General features: G+C 41.7%; 1 protein-coding gene across 6 annotated transcripts in view; it reads left to right on the top strand.

Moving 5' to 3' along the window:
* RIPOR2 (RHO family interacting cell polarization regulator 2) overlaps nt 1-20849 on the top strand; it is a 227245-nt gene that overhangs the window by 59787 nt on the left and 146609 nt on the right. The window lies entirely within an intron of this gene.

Below are 20849 nucleotides of genomic sequence, written 5' to 3'. Positions count from 1 at the left end.
GAGATGGGGGTGTTCATCTAGTGGATACAGCCCGAAAGATGTTTCTAAATATCCTACTGTGCACAGGACAGCCTCCCACAACACAGAATTATCTAACCCAAAACATCACTGTTGTGAAACCCGAATCTAAACCATACAATTTAGATACCATCTTAGACCATATTCTATTGTCTCTTGCAACTGTAAGGAATGCAGTTTCTTCAGGGCAGGTACTATGACTAATATAGAAATTCTGAGGCTGCCCTTAGGGGCAAACTCCACCTCCCACCCCACTTCCAGCCCTTAGGGGCAAACTCCACCTCCCACCCCACTTCCAAATGCCTAACACAGGACTTATATTGTACTATATGGGGGGCACACAGGAAAAGCTTTTTTTAACTAACTGCTCAGGATTGTTTAAGCTAGTGGTTCTCAGCTTGAGGCTGTATATTGGAATCACCTGGGGGATGGTCCTTAAAGCACAAATGCCTGCCTCCTACCAGCAGAGATTCTGATTTAATTGTTCTGTGCTTATTGGGGGGGAGGGGGGGGTGTTTGTAAGCTCCACAGGTGAATCTGATGAGTAACCAACTTTGAGAACCACTGGAATTCAACCTTGCTAGTGATCCAGCAATTGAAACAATGAGACTAGGAAGGGACATTTGTAGTCTCTTGATCATATATACCATTGCAGCTGAAGAATGAGTTCTATTCCAAAACAAGTTAGACCCATAAAATGTCATTAATTTAGCAAGCATCTGTTGTGTACTGCGTCCGGTTGTGCACTATGCTGTGTGCTAGAAACACAAAGTTGAAAAGTTTGAGGGCTCTGTCTTGCAGGGAACTCACAGTGCAACAGCGAAGTGAACTACATACAATACAGTAAGTGCTAGAACAGAAGTCTGTGCAACTGCAACGTGCCAGGGCCACACAGGGGGTACTTCACAAGGGAGGAGGTGGCTTGCTCTTCCCTGGGGCACTGAAAGAAAGACTTCCTGAAGAAGGCAACCTCCAAGCTGGGTGTTGAGAGTAAATGGTGGTGTTTGGGTGTGTCAAGTACATCAACATGGTTGGACTGTCCAATGTTAAAGGAATCAGGAAAAGTGGTGGGGAAGAGGGGAACGTGGCTCAGAGCTGGGGAGTCAGTAGGGCCACGTCATGAAGGACATTATGTTCAGGGTTTGGACTGTAGAGACAAGAGGAGCCAGGGATGGTTTCTAAGCAGAGAAGTGATGTGAGAAGGTGAGTCCACCACGATCACCTCATCCTCGTCATACTTGATAGCTGTAACTGAGCAGGGGGTGCCTCGTGTGTTGTAGTCTGTGTGAGCAGTGCCCCTTAGGGTTGTGCAGCACTGTGGCCCTGCAACCCTCACCCCCAAGCTTGCTTAGCTCACCCTCCTTGGGCAGAGAGTCTAGAAGATGACAAACCATACAAGGGGGTAGATTAGGCTTTAGGGATTACCAGCTCCCAGACCAGGTGTAGCTGCCCAGACCCCTCCCTCCCCCCCAGTTGCCTGCCTGCCCGTGGGCTGCTTTCCCTTTGTCCCACCCACCCCCCATGCTGCCGCTGAGGATATAGAGGGATCCTACCAAACGGTTCTTCTCCGGAACTGTTCTCCTCCGTCCTCATGGACTCATTTAGACCATCCTTTGCCTCTTCCGCAGATTCTGCTGCTGGGGCCCCGGCTTCCTCAGCAGCCACAATGAGTGCCAGGAAAGGTCTCTGTGCACTTCCAGGCTGAGCATCCCCTTCAGAGGGAAGACATGTGGCAGAGCTGAGAGGCCAATCAAGGCTGGGATCCTGCACTCCAGCACAGCGCTCATAATAAAAAGAGAGGATGATTCAGACAGGGAGGCTAAATGCCTGCATATTCACAGACAGCTTTGGCCTAGTTCTCAGCCATTTTACACAAATCACTAACTTCTTCCTATTAAAACTGAGCTGTTAATTAAAGCAAACTTGAAGTAGCATCTCATACCTAAAAAATTCAGCCAAAAAATAATGGCAAGACCCATTGCTGATGAAATTATGGTGAAATTAATTTAGTTATATACTCTTGGAGGCATTGTACATTTATATAATACTTCAGAAAAGCAATTTAAGAACCATCAAGATACTCATAGCCTTTAACACATTATTGATAAAATAAAAAGCTAAATGCACAAAGATGCTTGTTGAAGTGTTGTCTGTAATATCAAATAACTAAAAACAACCTATATCCTCAACAATAAAACAATGTCGTTAAATTATAGCATATCAACAAAATGAAATGTTATGACCTATTGCAAAGAATAATTAAGAAATTAAGTAGAAATAAAATGCTTTCATCAGCTAGAATTATATTCAGTTGTAACAGACAGCCTAACCACAGTGGCTCAGATAGAATTTATTTTTCTCATAAACCAAGAAATCCAATTTCAGTGTTGGTTCAAAGCCAACATCCCTGTAATTCTCCTGAGCTTTTCCTCTTGGTCACAAGATGGCTGCCAAAGCTCTAGCCATCATGTCTTTGATCAATATAGGAAGAAGGGATAAGGGAATTCCCTTTTATGATGAAAGTGAGAACGTTCCCAGAAGCACTCCCAGCAGGCATTCCCTATGTCTCTTTTGCCAAAGCTGGTTCACAGATTACCCCCTAGCTGTAAGGAAAAACGGGAAGCAGGATGATTACAATTGGTTTACCAAATCTGATTCATTACCTCGGACCAGGCACATTGCCACTCGGAAGCAAGATCAGGGTTTTATTAAAAAAAAAATGGGGAAATGAGTATTTAGGAACAAAGAGAGAGTATCTTCCTCAAAATCAAATAATATGAACCCTTTGATGACAGCCATGTCCAACTATGTATGTATTGAGACAAAGATTGGTTGGGAAGAAAGATGCAAAAGGAAAAGTGTATTTGTATATAGGATTATGCATGTTTTTCCTAAATTTTCTATAACACTGTTAATATAATTTCTAAAAGGAAGCAATGCTTTGGTGTAGAGTCAAAGACAGAAAGAAAATGACTCCAAAAGCACTGTGGCCTTGTTTATATATGCTCACCCTTCACCAAAAATTGGTTTCAGCTCTCAAAACTCATGATTCCTCATAAGGTGGTTATTCTTTTCAAACTGAAAATGATATATTTACCTGAGCAATCACATTTGTCCTCCAGATCTTCTTTTTGCAATTGTGTCATATTATCATCAAATCTTCCATCTGCAAATGTTCTATTCTCGTTGAGCGAGAAGGTGGTCAGACCCTTAGCATCTGTCTTGTTCTTAGATGTCGGAAGTATATATGTGAGTTGCTGATTGTATTTACTGAAGGTGAAGCAAGTTTGGGGGAGTGTTGCAAGCAGAAGCCTGCTGGTCTCCAGCCAAGGGTTTTAAAGGGAAATTCCTTCTTTGGTTGAGGCTTCGGCTAAGTGGCCTCTAGGATTTCTTCCAACTCAGAGTCCTCATTTGTCTGAGCTGAAGTTGCTGTTACATGTCTAAATAGAAATTCCAGATGGTTAATCTACCTCCAGTATCTAAGGATGGTTATAAAAATCAATTTGAAAACTTCTAGTCTTATTAAATACTTTGAGCCGTAATTTGTCAAGTCTGTGGGCAAACAGAAGCAGTTCAGGGGCTCAGTACATGACCTAATAAATATGAAATAGAACAGGGGGGAAAATCCACAATGAGACAGTAGAGGAAGTTTGCCTCTGTGCCCTGACTCCTCACCGCTGACGGTGGTTCCATCTTCTCTTGTGGCAGCCCCCTTGGGGCTCCCCCTCCCTGCCGCCCTTCACTGGGGTGACCCCAGCAGCAGCCATTTATTTTATGTGCTTTCTATTCCATATACCCAGCAAAACTTCCTACTGCCTATCCTTTAAGAATCTTTCTTCTTCAGGACACCTAGCAAATGTGATAACGAGTTCTCCATTTCAGGTGCCCTACACAGGTTCAAGCAGTGAACTGTCTTCCAGAGATGCAGTGGTGGGAATCTCAGGTTCACTCTGCCCACAGATAAAACAAGGAAGTGGGGGAATTCCCCGGTGGTCCAGTGGTTAGGACTCGGCGCTTCCACTGCAGAGGCCCGGGTTCGGTCCCTGGTGGGGAAACTAAGATCCTGCAAGCCGAGCAGCCAACAAAACCAACAAAAATTCTTAATCGTCTGACTTCCCAGCCTGCCTAGTACCGAACCTCTGATGGCTGTCTTTCATCCAACACTGACACCGTTCTATTGCAGGCATGTTAAAATAAAGGCCACCGCTTGATGCCATTTTGTTTGTTTGGTTCACAGCGTGTTTTAAGTTTGAAACACTGTCTTTGTTTAAAAGTTGTGAGGTTTCACATATAAATCCAGACTTCAGGCATCTCTTGCAGAATCAGAAGATCTGGCAACCCTGGGCCAACGTTTCTCTCGGCTCGGCTCTCCATAGAGTTGAGTCGAGGCTGCCTTTCTTGGACAGGATAAAGCTCCCTAGGGCACGGTCTCCACCGTTTCCCACAAAGGCCAGGGGGTTTGTGGTCACATATCATCTTTTACCTTCCTGCTTCCCTCATTTGCCTTACCTTCCTGGTTCTTGAAGGCCTTTGAGTTTGTAACACTGCTTTAAAGATTGCAGACAGTGCTCACTTTGTGTGGTTGTGCAGGACTAAAAATGACTGTGTAAGCTGAAATCATGCAAAGCTATCTTGATAATCAATAGGAAAATGAAAATTGTTCCATAAACTTTAAAAATGTTTGTCAAAACATTAAAGACTCTTTTACTGCCAGTTATAAATAGATAGGAAAATGAAAAAAATTGCAAAACTAATATTTGGTACACTGTAATTTCAAGTTTATTTTTCTTCTTATTTATTTGGTTGTGTCAGGTCTTAGTTACGGCAGCTGGGCTCCTTAGTTGTGGCATGCGAACTCTTAGTTGCAGCATGCATGTGGGATCTAGTTCCCTGACCAGGGATCGAACCCTGGCCCCCTGCATTAGGAGTGCAGAATCTTAACCACTGTGCCACCAGGGAAGTCCCTGGTACACTGTAATTTAAACGTTAGAAATACTGAGAATTAACGTGTTTTATTTCTTTGTAAAAAACTTATCAAAAGCAATTTAAACTGTACTTGACTTCTGTATAATATACCATATGGAGCAAGTATCTTTCCTACACCTTAGCAAATTGTCATACTCCTTTCTAAATACGGATCGGCTTCCAACATTTTGTCCTTCGTGATTTCAATGTCATAAAATCTCTCTGAGAGTTTTTTTAGTGAGAAGTTTTGGCCGGTATCACTTCTTCTGAGACATCCTTATCCTCTCCTTCATTTATGTCAGTAAGTTCTCCTTCCCAAAGTTCCTCTGACTGAATATCTAGTCTCTACAACATTGCAGTGACAGTATTCCCACAGTTACTTATTACTTCTATAACTCGCCTTACATTCAGTTGGAATTTCACTTACCACATTATCCCTTTTTGTTTCTCTGTTTATTGGCCAGTTCCCTCTTTCAGGTATCCATTTTGATAAAACGTCACATGGTTTATCACTGAGAGATAATGAGGCAACAAAACTACACACTTTGCTGTCTGTGTGCAAACTGTCTGATATGACCAGTCACAGACCATAATGCAAATCTGTCATTTCCATACGTGATTTGTGGACTGAGGAGCTATAAGCGAAGTTTGTACCTATGCAATCACTCATGGTTAATATACAGCAGGAACTGAAATTGGAACCGTGTAGTTGAGGGACTGGTGTTACTTAACTAAATCATGGAAATGGAAATTCGTGCATATTGGAATCATGCAAAGTGAGGACTGCCTGTAATGGCTTTTGCATTTGTGACAAGACAAATTATGAAAGATTCATAAGATCTAAGATTTACAGTGGCCTTTAGAGGTCACCCAGGCCACCTGGCCTCCAAAGGAAGGGTCTCCTATAGTATTCTATCTTGTGACCATTTGCAGAGCCCTTGAGAAAACAAACCATTATCAATTGCTTAAATAACTCAGTGCAACCAATTTTTAGTAAAAACCTGTTAATACAGTATTCTGACCACCAGGTGGAGTGCTTGGCTCCCTCTCTTGCCCCTGCCCCTCCCACCCCCACCCCTCAGGGCCTTGGTGCTAAGGGCCAGAGCTTTCAAAATGTGATGGTGAGCACAAAAGGAATTGGAACTCTGAGTCCATATGGTGAGATTTCTCTGTGGAATCCTTTCTTATCCCAGAAATCAGGGACATGGGGAGGCCAGGAGTGAGATTACACTAGTTCATGTAACTCTTCCCTTGACCCATTGTTTCCAGGATGCTGTCTGTTGTTTTTTTCCCTTGATCCTTTGAGCTAAAGTTTGGTTATGGGCCCGGGTGATAAGGATGCCACTTAGTTAGTTTTGGTGGACACCTAATCTAAGCAGAAGAACTCACGGCTCCAAGTGACCCAGAACACAGGGAGCCCGTGGTCAGATTTCACTGTGAATTCCGTGGGCCTAAATCCACACATAGGATTCCATAGATGCCCCCAGACACTGTGCACAGATGTCCCTTGGGAACCTAGCTGGGGGACATGATCATAGTAGTCAGCTGGTTAAGGTTCCAGAATCCTGGATTCCATCTGGCTTGTGGAAAATTACCGTGATGCAGTGTGTACCTCCTAGGGCACTACCAGGCAAGCTATCCCAGAGGTCACACAACAGAAAGGCTCACAGATCAAATTAAAATGCTCAAATCACATGGGTTATTAATTTAAAATACACAGAGAGAAGCAAGTGGTAGTAACCCAAAACAGGATGTAAATGGGGTGGAAGGACCATGGCGCCTGAATCATAGGTTGTGCAAAGTTCATCTGTTCTCTTTCTCTCTCTCTGTCTCTCTCTTTCTCTCCCAGCCACACCAACCTTCGCCACTGATGCTTTCGTTTGTAAAAACCACAACTGAAGCTTGAGCAAGAGGGTCCACAGGCAGACGGTGTCTGGAGCTAAGGACACACACTTTTCAGAGAGACACAGGGATGGGGACGAGTATGCCCTTGTCATTAACTAGGTCATTAATTAGGTTAGTGAACAACCATGGGTTTTATTTGTAGTTCATGGAGAGAGAATGTGTTGGCCATGATGGCTGACACCAATGGTTGGCCGAATTAAGGCCTTAGGAACATTGAGTGTTCATGCATATTTTGTATCCTGAGTATTTGGGTTTCCTTGTTAGTGCTTCATATGTCTCACGTATATTTATTATTTCATGAATATTAGGATTCTCCTGGCTTGTCCACTCTTTTCTGTCTACGTTTAACATATACATGCTCTACTTACTAGCTATTTACGTTTACTCAGCACATCTGATGAGTTTCATCCATCCTATTCGGTTTTTTCCTTCTATGGCATAGCTTTATCTTCTCAACAGTGCAACAAATGCACATTACAAGTCATCCTCTGAATAGTCACTGTTTCCGTTCTAACGTATCATACAGATATGTTATTATAAACCGTCACTATTAAACGATATGGAAATAGCATCTTTTAAACAATTCACCCATATCAACATGAGTCCAATCAGTCCAGTCTTTTCAGAAGCCCCGGGGCTGTGACTGCTGTCAGCTTCTCCAGACCATGAGACCACATGAAGCTCTGTACATCCAGGCGTCATATCTTTTTCATCTGCTCTATTGCCTTTGCAATGTCAAGATTCCTCTTTTGGTGTTGAATTCTTATTTGTTGATTTAGCTCTTGTGCTTCCTTATCAGAAGCGTTGTTTGTGATGTTTGTGTAACTATCCACCTATTAAAGTTGATTTCATTCATGTCCTCTGACAGGTCCAGAAGGTAAGACCTTTATCTTTTGAGCACATTGAGACGTAGTCTAAAAAAAGCACATATTACAATCTGACCACAAATATCATTAATTTTTAGGTAAGCCAACACTCTCACTGTGAAAAAATATCCAGAAACCAAGACTGAAAAAGTATGCAGAAACTAAGACTGAAAATTCTATTTCTGATATAGTATGTTTTGTGGTACCTGGCCTGTTTTATTTATGTAAGTACAAAAAGAGGTATTGAGTATTGAACCTATGCAATCAATTATATCACAACAAAATGTTTAAAAAACAGTAAATGTACTTTGCATAGCTTTCAACTACTTTTCTAAGTAGTAAGATCAATCAATATATGACATCTTTTCTACAGAATCATTTTTCGTTGGGTTTTCTTGACAACCTATCAGAAGAGCTTTTATAGAAAGTTTTCTGAAACCTGAGGGATCAGTTAGGACAAGATACCAGTTGAAAGTGTGTTCAGTGTTCAACTGACAGATCAAAACAGCTTAAGGAGTAATTCACAATGGAACATTAACCACAATCAAATTCATTATTTCAGTCTTAGGTAATTAGTTCTTGTTTTGTGATCTTGGGTTAAGCTCGACTTTCATGACGTCTGCTTTATGACTAAAAGAGTCCTGAAAATCCCAGTTCTGCCCTTGGGTAGAGTCTGGCAGGTATTAGATACCATCTGTTATTGAGATTCTTTGATGTTTCTTCTAAAACTCAATTTCAGAGCTGTAGTTTGTGGTAAGGGCCTTTAGATGAGTGTAAGGGAAAAACAAGAACCATCTGTTGAGGACAAGACAGTATAGGTCTGGTTAATTTATTACATTCAGTATGGAGAAGGATAAAATCTTCTATTTAGGTACAATGCTGTGAATAGGGAAGCCTCTGACAACCCCCAGGGCTTTCTGACTTACCCCACGGGTGTATGCTATACTTGCCACCGGACGACAAGGCCGTTTGTACCTGGGTACAAAGTCAGTTTATTGGCAATTTGGTCTGTCTTTGTTTTGTGAACATTGCACATCCCAGGCTTTACATGGTATGGTCCCTCCACTCTGCTTGTAACCCTATTGTAATCATATTGATAGGATTCCACCTTACTCCCTTTGCATCTCTTTTGATTGAATGAATTATGTGATTTGAGCCTCTTAATTTGGTCTGGGAGCCTCTCTGTTCCGTAACATCTAGGATAGTTTGTCTGATGGTATATACTTGGAGACTTCCATTGCATCAAGCAATTTCCCATATGATGCCACCCATCAGTCACTCCATCATTAAACTTCTTTCTACCCTCCCAATATGAAATACATGTCCTTACCTCCATTTGACTGCTGGGAAACTGAGACGGGCTGGAATGTAGGTCCCATAGCTATGGTCCTCTGACCACACTGTTCCCACCACGCTGTCTCCATGGCCGTGTCAGCCAGCCTTGATTCCTGCTCGGCCATCCCAGAGAGTCAGGTATCCAAGACTTCACAAAAAGCCTGTTGTATTCTAAGAAATTCTCCTTCATTCTGAGTGGAAATTTGCTTCTCTAGTACTTTTCCTTGTTCATCCCATTTCTGTCCTCCAAAGAAATACCCAGAAGCCCTTCAGATACTTAAAGAAGTTAGTATCTTCCTCTCAGCCCCTCTCCAGACTACACTCTGCCATCCATGTCAGCTATTTCTCAGCTAATAGTGATGTTCAGGTGACTCTTGGTCATCTTTGGTTTATGAGAAAACATGGTACCCAGCACTGAGCAGAATGTTCCAGGTGAGGCTGGATAAGCACAGGGTACACAGTCAGACAACTACATCTCTGGAATAAAATTGTTCTTCTGTACGTTTATTTCGGTTTGAGGACAACTATACCACTTTATTGGTCTTCATTAGGGTCAACTAACCTTCTTAGCACTGGTTCCCAACTTGTTTAAAGAAACACTAATCTATAAGATATAATTGGGGCGCCTTAAAAAAAAGTGTTCAGGTACTTCCCTGGCGGTCCAGTGGTTAAGACTCCGCATTTCCACTGCAGGGGGTGTGGGTTCAATCCCTGATCGAGGTACTAAGATCCTGCATGCTGCGTGGTGCGACCAAAAAAAAAAAAAAAAAAAGTGTTCAGTGCTCAAACAAGTATGTGAAATTTTAATTCAAAGTAAAACCAGTTTCTTTACTTATGAGTCCTTGGAGAGGCATTATGACATAGCAGTTAAGAGTGGTTTATAACCTAGTTCTGCCAGCTGTGTGACCTTGATCAAATGGCCTTCAGTTTCCCCACAGGGAGACTGGAACAACAATAATAGTACCTACCACAGAGGGTTGTTACGAGAAATAAATGAGTGAATATACCCGAAGCCTTACAACAATGCCCAGCATGTAATAAGTGCTTAGGAAAACATGAATTAATATCATGCAATGTACGCTAGGAATCTTCTGAAAGAGAATTCTGTGGAAGAAGGTTTGGACAGTGCTTCCCTTTGTTTTTATCATGTTGAAATATTATCAAGATTTTTTTCCCGTCCTTTGTTCATGCAATTGATATCTGGAATGTAAACATAGGACTTTATAATCTGTAGCTCTTATTTATATTTTGCATGATTTTTAGGACATTATTCCAGCCTTTCTACAGTCTTTGAATGTTGATTCTGTCATTGGTTCTATTAACTACCACTCCAAATCATGTGAAATAAAATAGAAGTTTCTCAGAGTAACTTACTCTCTACCTCAGCCCAGACACTTCTCTATCTAGGACCCATGAAGAGTAATTGGATTTATGTTAACCAGGGGCCTAGTGGTCCCGGAATCCCCTACTTCTCATTCCCAAGTCATCTCTAATGGGAAGTGTGTGTGTGGCAGTCGTGGGGCTGGGGGGGGACACAAAGTCATCTTGTCCGTGGCCCTTACATCACCAGCTGAAGAACATGTCAGGGCTGGGTGTCCTGAGTAACTGCCTTCCATTCTCAGGTTCATAATCCACTTGGGTTAGGATTTCCTGGGACAATGTGGTCCCGCTGAGATATTCAGGGACAGTCAACCACTTGTTATTGTCAAGAGATTTTGCTCACTTACAGCCTTCTCTTTCATTTCAGTGGGTTTTCTTCTTTTTTAATTACTTGGCCTGTGGAACCCCAGGTACCACCTCTTGCTTTTCAGAATCCAGTTTACCTACAGCTGCTGTTCTTGGCCGTCTTCTGGCAGTGTTAAAAGAGAGGAAACTCTTGAATTCCAAACAGTAACTGACCCCTTTTCTCCTAGCAAAGCTGCCTTCTGTCCTTTTAAACTGCCTAGCCAAGTTTACGGAACTGAAAATTAACTTGTCCAAGGAGTTGATGCCCCTGTTGAGAATACTGAGAGGATGATACTGGCTCAGGTAGTGGTGTTTCCTCGTGGTTTTTAGTCAATTATCCACTCCCAACTGGAAAAAATTAAGGTCCTTTGGATATGGAATTGCTCGCAGCAGAGAAACCTGGTGCCAGTCATGTATGTTGCCCAGGGGGAGCACTTCCAGAGGAGAGGATGCCAAATCCACTGCTTTTTTTATTTCAGTCAGGCTTGTGTTCGTTTAATTGATCAGAATAGGTGGCAGAGTGGTTGGCAGGGCTTCCCCAGACCCCGATACCAGTCTCAGCAGCAGCAGTGGGATGTGTAGAGCACAGGAGGAACTTCCATCAAGGTGCCTCCTTGGGGCACCGGGTACCAGGGCAAAGGGGGGGCCATGATGCCCTCTTTTCCTCTGTACTACACAGTGGTCGCTGAGCTAAGATCTTGGGGCTGATTTTATCTCCTAAGTCAGGGATGAGTTCATGTAAATAATAACAATAAGTGAAGCTTATATTTTATTGAGCATTTACTGTGGGGTCAGATACAACTCCAAGTGTTTAAATGTATTGTCTCATTTAGTTCTCATAATAACTCTTTAAGATAGAAACTATTATAAACTTATTCAAATTTGACAGATTAGAAAATTGTGAGTAATTTGTCCAATATATCAGTTAGGGTTTGGACCACTTGTACATGTTAGGAAACAGGGAGATTTAAACAAGGGTAGAATTTTATTTCATTTTCTCTGTCATATATAAAAAGGCTGAAAGTAAGTTGTGCAGGGCTGATGTAATGCTTCAGGGGGTCAAGATCTAGAACTCCTTCCATGTTGTCACCCATTATTGTTCACATATGGCTTCTTCTTCATGGTTCAATAAGGCCACTCAGGTTCCAGCCATCACATCCTCATTCCAGCCAGCAGAAAGGAGGAAAGCCAAAGAAATGTGTGCTCCACCCTTTAAAGACACTTCTCAGAAGTCACACATAATCTTTCTGCTTATATTCCATTGACTAGAACATAATCATGGCCACAGCTAGCTGCAAAGAGGGTCAGAGGGCTTCCCTGGTGGCGCAGTGGTTGAGGGTCCACCTGCCGATGCGGGGGACATGGGTTCCTGCCCCGGTCCGGGAAGATCCCACATGCCGCGGAGCGGCTGGGCCCGTGAGCCATGGCCGCTGAGCCTGCGTGTCCAGAGCCTGTGCTCTGCAACGGGAGAGGCCACAACAGTGAGAGGCCCACGTACCGCAAAAAAAAAAAAAAAAAAAAAGAGGGTCAGAAAACTATAGTCTTTATTCTAGGCAGCCATGAGCTTAGCTAAGACTCAAGCATTCTAATATTAAGAGATAAGCGGAGGGCTGCCCTGGTGGCGCAGTGGTTGAGAGTCTGCCTGCTGATGCAGGGGACACGGGTTCGTGCCCCGGTCTGGGAGGATCCCACATGCCGTGGAGCGGCTGGGCCCCTGAGCCATGGCCACTAAGCCTGCATGTCCGGAGCCTGTGCTTCACAACGGGAGAGGCCACAACAGTGAGAGGCCTGCGTACAGCAAGGAAAAAAAAAAAAGAGAGATAAGCAGAGAAAAGGCGTTAGGGAACAGCTAACTATCTTTGCCAGAATTAAAACCCAGGTCAGTCAGATTCCAAAGTTTATATGCGTATTTGCATAGTTGCTTTATTTTAGCATACATATATAAAAAATGTCAGTCTGGCCTCTAAATAGAAAAATTGGGGCGAAATTTCATAAGGGCACCGGAAACAAGAAGTAGTACTACTATGGTACTCTGATGCTATATTTCTAGAGCTACATCATTTTTTAAAACAACTTTACTGAAGTATAATTGACTAATTGACATACAGCAAACTGCATATATTTTAAATGTACAATTTGATAAGTTTGGAATATGTGTAAACCTATGAAAACACTACTGCAGTCAAGACCGTGTACGTATTCATCATCCTCAAAAGATTCCCTGTGCTCCTTTATAGTATATTTCTCCTGCCTCCCTTTGACCTCCTCCCCAAGCAGTCACTGATCTGCTTTCTGTCACTATAGATTATTTGTGTTTTTCTAGAATTTTACATAAATGAAATAAAATCAAATGTACTCTTTTTTGGTCTGGCTTCAGTCACTCAGCATAATTATTTACAGATTAATCTATGTTGTTGCATATATCCATAGTTTATTCCTTTTTATTACTGAGTAGTATTCCATTGTATGGACATACCATAATTTGTTTATCCATTCATTTGCTGATGAATATTTGAGTCATTTCCAGTTTTTGGCTATTACCAAAAAAGCTTCTATGATCGTTGGTGTACAAGTCTTTGTATAGATGTACGTTGTCATTTCTCTTGGATAAATACTTATTCCTGCAGAGACTGTGTTGTATGGCAGGTATATGTTTAGCTTCTTAAGAAACTGACAGACTTTTCCAAAGAGGTTATACTGTTGTGCGTTCCCACCAGCAGTGTATGAGAGCTCCAGTTCCTCCATATCCTCACCAACACCTGGTATGGTCAGTCTATTTAATTTTAGCCATTCTGATTAATGTATAGTAACATCTCATTGTCATTTTAATTTGTGTTTTTCTAATGACTAATGACATTGAGTATCTTTTCATGTACTTATTTGACATTTGTATATCTTCTTTGGTAAAGTGTCTGCTCAAATCTTTTGCCCACTATTATTATTTTTTAATTGTTGAGATTTGAGAGCTCTTTATATATTGTAGATATAAGTCCTTTAAAAGATATGTGCTTTGCAAAGATTTTTTTTCAATCTGTGGCTTGTCTTTTTATTCACTAACAGTATCTTTTAAAGGGCAGACGTTTTTAGTTTTGATGAAGTTCAGTTTAACAATTTGCAGAAATATACTATCTTAACTAGTTGTTTAAAAATTAATTTCTTAATTTATTTTTTTATTTTTGGCTGTGTTGGGTCTTTGTTGCTGTGCGTGGGCTTTCTCTAGTTGCGAAGAGTGGGGACTACTGTTTGTTGAGGTGCACGGGCTTCTCATTGCGGTGGCTTCTCTTGTTGTGGAGCACGGGCTCTAGGTGCATGGACTTCAGTAGTTGTGGCACGCGGGCTCAGTAGTTGTGGCTCGTGGGCTCTAGAGTGCAAGCTCAGTAGTTGTGGCATACAGGCTTAGTTGCTCTGTGACATGTGGGATCTTCCCAGACCAAGGCTTGAACCCATGTGCCCTGCATTGACAGGTGGATTCTTAACCACTGTGCCACCAGGGAAGTCCCTATCTTAACTAGTTTTTAATGGAGATATTTCACACTTATTAGGTCCTTATTATGACCATCTGACAAACTAATATATGGCATCCATTTTATATGTAGAGGAACACGACCAACTCCTTTTGTTTGATTCTCTAGAAGTCACACAGTAAGCAAGTCATTGAGATCAAATGTTCTTTAATGTGTGAAGAAATTTAGACACTTAGAAAAGTTTTTTCAAAATAAATATTTAGTACCTGAATATGTGGATGTGATAAGCTTGCTTGGCCTCAGAAATATGTAATTAACAAAATGCAACACTAAGCAAGAAAAAATCTTACTAAGACAATAGTAACAAGGCAAATTGAGTCACTTATAAATGGAACTAAAAAAAACAAAAAACAAAAACCCCTTGACTAAATTTGTTCACATGGGCCATGTTAGTCACACTAACTACTGAATAATTCATTCTGCATGAATTCATTCTGCAGAACTAAAAGAATTTGGCTCCTGGAAGTAGCAACAACCAAACAAAACTATTACTCTTTTTATTTTATATATTTCTTTATTTTTGAACAAAGCCAATAATTGTTAATAGCCTTTGGAAAATGTTTTGTGGAAGAAAGCTTTTGGTTTTCATTTTCTATAGTTTAGAATTATATGAATTTTAACCACAAATATGTTTTTCTTCTGTTACTGAAAAAGGAAAGAAAAAAAATCTTTTAGAAATCAGAGATTGCAAAGACATTATTAACCTTGGAAAGGTTGAGACTGAGGCAGATACTCTGGATTAGGGTCATTTTTCATCAGTTCATTCCTTGTAAATCAAGGAGCCGAAGCCCAGCCTGGGGCACCATGTCTAGAGCAAGGTGTGCCAAGCTCTCCGTTTCACTAACGCCAAAGGACAAGGTGAGCCCATTCCTCTCCATGCTTCTGTGGGCTTACAGCAAAATAATTACCATGTATTGAGCATTTACTAGGTGCCAGAAAACCTTCTAAGCATTTTACAAGTATTACCTCATCGAATCCGCTCAACAACCCTATGGGGTAGCTACTATTATAACCTCTATTTTACAGATGACAAAACTGTAGCACAGAGAGGTTAAGTGACTTCTTCAGGGTTGCACAGTTAGAAAGTGGTGGAAGCAGGGATTAGATCCCAAGCAGTATGGTTCCAGAGTCTGTGTTATTTTCCGCTGAAGCCAAACAGACCAGGCTGTAGGTGGGATTCAAGGCTAAGCTGGGACTGGGGGACTGGCCAGGAGACCCTGGGCCTACTCAGTACAGATTCCTTCTACCAGTTCCACAGCCAGAGCAGGCTCAGTCAGGACCCAGCTGGCTAGTGTGGGGACAAAGGCAGGGAAGTGCTCCCTAGAGGTGAAGAGAGAAAGCCCTCCCCTCCATTACGCGTCATACTTTGTCATTCAACCTTATCTCCATCCTTCCTAAATTCAGAATTCCTTCTGCTTTAGAGGGGGAAAAGTGTGGAGGGTAAGCAAGAATTTATGCTGACTGTTTTCTTTTGAGAATTCAGTGTGGCTCCGTGGGGAAGGGAAACCTGGGAAAATATTTCTCTGCGTTGATAAGTGCTTTCTACTTACTCACTCACGAGGCAACTCTGCGCTCAGGACACAGAAAGCAGCTATTGAAAGCCTTATCCAAAGATAAAATTCTTTATAACCCTGTTGGTTTTCATCCAAACTCTACACCCTTTTGTTTGAATGGAAGGGAGCAAAAGCAGTGGCAAAGGAGAAAAGAATTTCAACTATTTGAGACCCACCCCTGTTTTTGTATCTCATACAGAGGTGGAGAAAATATCCCACAGAGAAGTGAAGCAGAGGAATTTGAGATAGAAGCTTGGGACAATGAATGAATGTGCTCATTCATTCAAGGACCAGAGAAAGGATGTGTGCCTGCTCCCCACTCCCCTGGTCCCAGCCACTGTCACACAGCTTCCCTGCTCTCATCCTGACTAACTAACCTCGCTTACCTCCCCAGAGCCCAGCCTCAGCATGCCAAGGCAAGCCTCTGAGGTGCTGGAGGCAGGGAGGCAGGCTAATGGAATAAAAGGAGGCATCAATGCCCCTACCCCCTCCATGACTCCATGACACCTGCATCCCTCATGCGCCTGTGGATTGACAGGGGCTCCTGTGCACTTGGAGAGTTACAGAGCTCTGTGTACCCACTGCTCCGCATCCACCCTTTACCCTATAGGTGTGAGGGACCAACTGCTTCCCTAATTCACAAACCGTGGTTGCACTTGTGGCTATAACAAGAGCAGGAAAGGCAGGAAAACCATAGCTTAGCCATGATCTTATTTTCACATCAGGTAAGTACACAATCATACTTAAAAAAAAAAAATCCAGGGCTTCCCTGGTGGCGCAGTGGTTGAGAATCTGCCTGCAAATGCAGGGGACACGGGTTCGAGCCCTGGTCCGGGAAGATCCCACATGCCGCGGAGCAGCTAGGCCCGTGAGCCACAACTACTGAGCCTGCACATCTGGAGCCTGTGCTCCGCAACAAGAGAGGCCACGACAGTGAGAGGCCCGCGCACCGCAATGAAGGTTGGCCCCCGCTTGCCACAACTAGAGAAAGCCCTCGCACAGAAACAAAGACCCAACACAGCCAAAAATAAAAATAAATAAATTAAAAGAAGTCTCAACATTAAAAAAAAATCAATTCATATAAAAATGCGTATATTTGTAAAACATTATGTTATTGGGTCACATTTAAGATGTCCAGGTGTCCTGATTTTGCTTACTGTTGCTGACGTGTAAACGGTGTATGGATGTCTGAGGAAGCATTCCTGCTATAACAGACTCAACTCATTGCTCCAGCAGATAAACTCAGAAGCGCTTTACTTGCTTTGTAAATTTCCAAATCTGGGCAAAGATAATGAGAGAGTAATTCAAAGTAATTTATGGTGTCTATTGAGTTCTTAGCAACTTCTCAGATTAACAATGCTGGACTGTGGAATAGCAAAGGGAAGATTTGGATTGCATTACATACTCAAGGCCAAGGAGCCTCTCTAGGATGGAATTCTCTGACGCATCCTAGCAGAGGGATGCCACCTGGGGATACAGTTTCTTATAGGCTATTCCTCTCCCATGTGCTCTCCTACATCCAGTGCTATATTTGGTTGGTCAAAAACACGGTTACTAGCCAACTAGCAGCAATAATAATGTTAACTACCATTTATTCAGTTCCTACTATGTGCCAGATATATAACTTCGTTTAATTTCTATGAAGTTTGTATTACTATTCTTCCACACAGAGGAGGAAAGTATAGCTGTGAGACTGGTAACTCACAAAGCTGTTAAGTGGCTAAATGGAAATTTGAACCCAGATCTGTCCATTTTAAAACCTGTGCTTTTAATCACCATGCTATACTAGCAACTTGCTTTCAGTACTCAAACTAGGCTTGTAATTTTCCAAATTAAAACTGCTCATATGGGACTTCCCTGGTGGCACAGTGGTTAAGAATCTGCCTGCCAATGCAGGGGACACGGGTTCCAACCCTGGTCCTGGAAGATCCCACATGCCGCAGAGCAACCACGTCCATGCGCCACAACTACTGAGCCTGCATCCTACAACTACTGAAGCCCGCACACCTAGAGCCCGTGCTCCACAACAAAGACAAGCCACTGCAATGAGAAGCCCGCGCACAGCAGCGAAGAGTAGCCCCCGCTCGCCACAGCTAGAGAAAGCCCGTGCACAGCAATGAAGACCCAATGCAGCCAAAAATTAATTAATTTATTTATTTATTAAAACAACAACAACAACAACAACTAGTCATATGGATGACAGATGGACCATTTCTTTGGTTCTGGGTCCCAACATGGTGTAGAGGAAGTCTTGAGAACTGGCCTTTCCCTTTCCCAGCAAAGCAGAACTGGTGGCTTCCCATCAACCTACAAGTTTTTTTTTTTTTTTAACACCAGATAGTTGGTTACACAAAGAAGAATAAGATCCAATTCACATTAATCTCATCAGGATTTTTTCATAATGGGAAGCTCTCTGCGTTCAATTTTGCAGAAAACACATTTATGCCTGGTGGTGTGGACTTGCTAATATGGCTTAGGGATGACTTGGAAGAGGGCATGGTCCCTCCCATAGGACAGTAGGTGTACAGTGTGACTTTTAAAAACAAGAAAAAGAATGTTAGGGCTAAGAAACCAGCAAAATACATATATCTTTGCAAATAACTAGCTCACCATTCAGGTTCCTTCCATGGTCCTTGGTTCACCCAGGTGTAGACCCAGTGAGGATGGAGCAGAGAGGGGCTCTGTGTAGCCCATACATAAGACGCACAACAGATGAAAGAGGAAAATTAAGTCCATTGTTTTTAATTATTCCATAAGAAGCAATAGAAAATGTTGAGAGGTCAATTATGAAAAAGAGTTGTAGATGGGAAGGAACTAGTTCATGAAAGAGAAAACCATATTAAACCTTTACTCCAAAATATATCAGTCTCAGTAGGGTGTACTTCAGGCCCAAGCAAATGTATGCAGCATGTGAAGTAATGTCAGCTTTATTTCATCACCATTTCCATCCTGGGGGCTTTTTGCATCTTTCCCTGAGATGCGCACATTGCTCTGAAATTCTCCCACCAGAATAATAAGCATCTATTGAGAATTTATATGTGTCATAATTCTTATGACATAATTCTTTTTTTTTTTTTTTTTTGCGCTACGCGGGCCTCTCACTGTTGTGGCCTCTCCCGTTGCGGAGCACAGGCCCTGGACGCGCAGGCTCAGCGGCCATGGCTCACGGGCCCAGCCGCTCCGCGGCATGTGGGATCCTCCCAGACCGGGGCACGAACCCGTGTCCCCTGCATCAGCAGGCGGACTCTCAACCACTGCGCCACCCACGAAGCCCCGACATAATTCTCATGATAACCCTCTGAGAAAGGTACTAATATTCACCACATTTTATGAATGAGAACACGGAAGAATGAATGATTAAACAGCCTGCCCAAGGTCATACAACGAAGTAGAATTTAGGATTTGAACCCTGAGCACATGCGCCTAGCCTTCATTCACCATGCAGCATTAGTGACAACAAACTTACTCCTAAATGATAAATCTCTGAAAGTGGAATTACAGACACTGTGCTGTCTGGTATGAGAAGATACTTGGAAGTTAGGGAGGAAAGGGGGCATTTTTTTCATGGCGACTGGTTGAATCAATTGGCTTTTATCTTCAGAGAAGATCTTTGGTATTAATAAGACTGATTCTAAACTAGTCATTTAAAATGTTATGTATTTATAGATTCATGTGAGGGGTGTGTGTGTGTGTGTGTATGAATAAAAGTGGTGGTTTCAGTGAATTATATAATTTTAAAATTTAAAGCCATCCTCATATTGAAAACAAGGAAATTCAGGCTCAGAGAAGTTAAGGGATGCACCTAAAACTATACATACAAGTGGTGACCTTCAACTTAACAAAAAATAGTTCTGAAACTGCAATAAGCTAGCCTGGTGCTTTTATATATATGTTATTTATATATCCATGTATTCATTTGGAAAGTCTACGAAATTTAGAATGTAGAAGGGAAAAGACTCATTCACACTAGATTCATATTTGGGCAATACAGTTGTTTTTAAAGCATTTTTCACCTTAAAGAACTTTCTTACTTATCCTAATGAGATATCAAAACCTCGCTCTGGCTGTTGTAGGGAAGCTTTAACTCTCATAGCTTCATAGGCTGAATGCTGCATTTCCTTCATGAGTTTATTTCAGAATAAACAGGCAGCCCTGACTCACCATATGTCAATGGAGTTTTGACTGACATTCAAGCTGGTAACCCAAAACCCACTGTGGTTTTTACAGCTTTAGATGCAGTTGAATAAACACTTCTAACTTTTTTTGAGATGCTGATGACTTTAGTTCTCAAAACATATTCATGCTGAATAATTAGGCTTTCAAAGAGCAAGATGTTTCCAGAAACCATCAAAAAATCAGGGCAGCCTTTCAACAGGAGCAGTAGTTACCCTCCCACCACTGACGTGTCAGTGGCTGGAGCTCATTGTTTCCTTCCATCATCAAGATTTTCATCAAAACTAAAAGATATTTATTACATACCATTCCCCTGAGTCTTCTTATATTTGAACAATAAAATGTGAAACTACAGTGCTTTATTTTTGGAGATAATAATTTTCTCTCAATTACCTCTAATGTTCCAGAAAGACCTTGCTCTTAAGTGAGGATTAAAGTGGTTCACCTCATGTTCCATATTTCTGTGTTTTAAATTAAATGTTTATCTTTATTATAATTCAAAAGAAATACAAAAAAAGGAATACATGTTCATTGTAGACCTTTTAGAATGATCAGAAAAGTTTCAAGCAAAAAATAGAAAACATTAGTATCTATTCCATGCTTTGGTGTATTTTTTCTATATGTGTGGCTTATTTCCCACAAAATTATCATACTCTATTTGCAGTGAGTGTTTTCCTTTTTCTTAAAATTGTAAGCATTTTCTAGTATAATATATTCTTCTTCAAAAACATAATTTAAATGGTTGCATGGTATTTCAACATATGGATGTACCATAATATATGTAA

This window comes from Stenella coeruleoalba (assembly GCF_951394435.1).
Source record: "Stenella coeruleoalba genome assembly, chromosome: 10".
Lineage (NCBI taxonomy): Eukaryota > Metazoa > Chordata > Mammalia > Artiodactyla > Delphinidae > Stenella > Stenella coeruleoalba.
This window is presented reverse-complemented; position numbering and strand designations above follow the sequence as displayed.